Below are 4,474 nucleotides of genomic sequence, written 5' to 3' on the forward strand. Positions count from 1 at the left end.
ATTCGGGAGAATCAATACCTCGAGTTTTCGAATCGATTCCACCACCGCGTTGACTTCGCTTTAAAAAAAAATCCTTAACCGTATTTAATCGCTCGGCCTGTAGGCGGCGTCGCATCTTTCGCGATGTCGCTTCCCCCGAGGGGTAGGCGCGATGTAAATGTAAACTATCTCTAATTAAACTTAATAAGCGGGTTGTTTGTTGTTGTTCGTGTTTCGATTCACCGGCGGGAGTAAAAAAATACGACTGTGGTGGAATCGATTCGCGATGAGGTCAGCTGATCACGTGCCGCGTGGACGCGGCAGTCACGTGGTGAGAAGCCACGTGGAAAGGTAACTCCTGTACTTTAGCGCTGTTGTTGATTGGGACCGTCCATAAATGACGTCACGCACCTAGAGGGGGGGGGGGGTTAGATATTTGTGACGATATGTGATGAGGAGGGGGGGGGGGTTTGAGAAATGTGACGTCACATCAAAATGCGCAACTTTTAATAAATATAGACAACACGTTCCACTTAATTAAATTTACTTTTTAATAAACAATGACAATAGTTTAAAGCGATTTGAAGCATACTCTTTGGTTCTATTGGGTAAAGTCACGTAGGTGAAAATAAAATAACAACGTGACTTTATTCATAATAAAGGTTTGTGGGTTAGATCGCGTTTATTTATAAATGTGTCGTAACCCTCCACCACCCGACACGGCCAATCAGCAAAAAAAAAGTGTCACGTTGACAAAAGACAAATAATTCACTACTTCAGCCCACCAGTGTGTTGAAGAGTTAATCCACATTTACAGTTTGAGTACGACGTTTCGCTGGTAAATACATCCAGCATCATCAAGCAATTCGCCAGAATGGTAAAGCCCTCGCTTGCTCCCAGTTTTTATATAGAGCAGCAGGGTGACGTCATCACTTAACTCATATCAGGTGCAGTGATTAGAGGCGGAGGGGGGGGTATTGTAATTATATAATCGATTAGTAATCAGTCATTGGTTATGATTAGTAATGAGTTGTAGATTAGTAATTCTTTAAATGTAATGTGTATTATTTAATAATACGCTTCCAGGCCGCACATTACATTTAAAGAATTACTAATCTACAACTCATTACTAATCATAACCAATGACTGATTACTAATCGATTATATAATTACAATACCCCCCCCCCCCCTCCGCCTCTAATCACTGCACCTGATATGAGTTAAGTGATGACGTCACCCTGCTGCTCTATATAAAAACCGGGAGCAAGCGAGGGCTTTACCATTCTGGCGAATTGCTTGATGATGCTGGATGTATTTACCAGCGAAACGTCGTACTCAAACTGTAAATGTGGATTAACTCTTCAACACACTGGTGGGCTGAAGTAGTGAATTATTTGTCTTTTGTCAACGTGACACTTTTTTTGCTGATTGGCCGTGTCGGGTGGTGGAGGGTTACGACACATTTATAAATAACGCGATCTAACCCACAAACCTTTATAATGAATAATATTGGTCGCGAAAGCCTACGTGTTAAACTAACGTGACTTTACCCAATAGAACCAAAGAGTATGGATCCTAGCAGTCACGAAAGCTTTAAATCTAGAATCGATTTGAAGCATGTTTTATTTTTTTTGGGGGGGGGGCAGAGCTTTGTGACGTCATATTTGAGGGGGGGGTCTGACTTTTTGTGACGCCGTGTGACGAGGGGGGGGGGTGTAAAAAATCGTCCAAAATCCCGTGACGTCATTTATGGACGGCCCCATACTCTGTACACACGTGACGTTGATTCTAAATGTGTCGGGGGAAAAACCGGAGTTACCCGGAAAAAAAACACGTGACCACGGGGGGCAAGGGCATGCAAATTCTCCGGTTCCTCAGGTTTATTTTACTTCCGCGTTTAGAAACAACGTGCGTTTAGAGTATTGTGGCTGCTGTGCATGTCCACGTGATGATAAGCCACTTCGTTGAGCTATCACGTCTGAAATAAATAGCGATATAGCTAAGTGAGCCTTAGCTGGTAAAATGAAATGTTTTTTCAACAATTAGTTTTATATCGAGAACCACCCTTTAAGAATTCGGGGTCGTTGCAACTTTATCATTTGCCGACACTGACTCACTCACACCATGCACTGACTCACTCACACACCATGCACTGACTCACTCACACATCATACACTGACTCACTCACACCATGCACTGACTCACTCACACATCATACACTGACTCACTCACACATCATACACTGACTCACTCACACCATGCACTGACTCACTCACACATCATACACTGACTCACACCATACACTGACTCACTCACACATCATGCACTGACTCAATCACACATCATACACTGACTCACACCATACACTGACTCACTCACACATCATGCACTGACTCACTCACACATCATACACTGACTCACTCGCACACCATGCACTGACTCACTCACACACCAAGCACTGACTCACTCACACATCATCCATTGACTCACACACCATACACTGACTCACTCACATCATGCACTGACTCACTCACACATCAATCACTGACTCACTCACACATCATCCATTGACTCGCACACCATACACTGACTCACTCACATCATGCACTGACTCACTCACACATCAATCACTGACTCACACATCATACACTGACTCGCTCACACATCATACACTCACTCACACATCATACGCTGACTCACACATCATACACTCACTCACGCTGCTGCTGACTCACACACACATCATACACTGGGAGTGTCGTGGTGCCAGCAATGGCTGCAGTTTTTTTGTCGTACGTGTTATGTATATCGTTTATTGTTAAATTTAAAATCACAGTTCCTATGATTACTGTTGTTACATTGTTTTTGTATAGCTTTATTTTGGTGATTCGAAAACATATGGTTAATCTAAATTGTCTTATGGTTGTTGTTGTTGTTGGCTTGCACCACATTGTGATTTTAACACACAGCGTTTTAATAAGTTTTTTTTTATGTGGAATATTTGCTGGTTTGTTCCAGGATGTTTCTGTTGCGCGTTGTCGCTTTAAGATGTTCTGTGTTCAAATTTTGTTTGTTTGCGGTTGCACCCGACTTCAGAGCCGCATGGCTCACAGGGCTACACACCTAATAAATGCAACTTGAAAAACTTGAAACATCGTTCGCACACGAAGTTGATGGAGTTCGGGTACTGCCCACCAGAGGGCAGCAGTGACCCTAGGTCCAGACCCCAGAGCCCTTTTTTTATTTCACCAGGGGCAGCTTTCACGATTCACAACAACAGCGATTGTTGGACACGGGCCCAGCACACGCCAAAGCGGTCGGTGTTGTTGAACTGATCGCGATACAATTGTTGTAAAGAGCTTGGGGAGGAGAGAGAGAGAGACGAAACATGATGAGAGAGGGGAAATCCACAGTGGAGCGGCAAGAGACGTTGTCACCTGGAGTGTGGGTACCATGAGTAACGTCACCACACATTTGCGTAGTGACGTTGGTGGAGGAGGAGGGGGGGGAAAATCGGAGGACTCCGGAGGAAAACAATTTTCACGCAAACTCCAAATTATACGCGGCAGGCGCCGGGATTGAAACTCCACGACCTTCTGCCTACCAGGCGAGGTAGTTAACATCTCGCCGCCGACGTGGGCACGTGGTTGGAACCAACGGTCCAAAAACGTCGACCCCAACATTCCACGTTTGCTGCGAGCCCAAATGCGGACAGCGGATTGCCGGCCGTGTTGAGACACAACCTCGCGGACGCGCGTGAAACGCGTCCATCCCCACAAACCATCCGGACGATTTCCCAAAGCAACGCGTCTTGCCCGAGCAAAATAGTGAATTCTGAAACCGAGGAATGTCGCTCTTGATTTGAAGCTTTCGTGACTGCAGGAATCCACACTCCCTGCTTCTTTCGGTAAAGTCACGTGGGTAGAAAAAAACGCTTGCGTTGAGACCGAAACGTCGTGTTTTCTTTTGTTATTTTTTTGTTTAATAAGCATACGGCGAAGACGCATTGAAGGGAATGCCGGTGACCCGTAGGCGGTGCACACCGCACATCATTGCGTTCATCCCCCTTGTTGGATTCCCACACCGTGCGCGTCGTGGGACGCAATTTTGACCGTACTTCACCACGCCGCCCACGTTACTGTTCGCGCACGCCAATTTACAAAACCCGGTTCGTCAGAATGTCGTATATTTTATCTTCTGTCAATGTGACGCTCATCAGATCGCTACTCACTACTCTCCGTCTCTCTCTCTCTTTACTTTCCCCTCTCTCCATCCGCGTGCCATGAACACAAGGGCAATAGCCCGAAACGTCGGCTAGTATATGTTTCCCCGGGGGGGGTGGAGTGAGGTGAGGTGGGGTAGGGGGAGGTGTTGTTATTCACACAGAACGCCGCGCTGCTGAGTCATTGGCTTGATGTTTGCGTGAATTTTCAAATGACTCGTGCTGCCGAGATACGACGAGATTCGGCCCGCATTCCGTGCGGTTTAGTCAATG

This window comes from Petromyzon marinus, chromosome 59 (genome assembly GCF_048934315.1).
Source record: "Petromyzon marinus isolate PM22_M1 ecotype Great Lakes invasive population chromosome 59, UKy_Petmar_22M1.pri1.0, whole genome shotgun sequence".
Classification (NCBI taxonomy): Eukaryota; Metazoa; Chordata; class Hyperoartia; order Petromyzontiformes; family Petromyzontidae; genus Petromyzon; species Petromyzon marinus.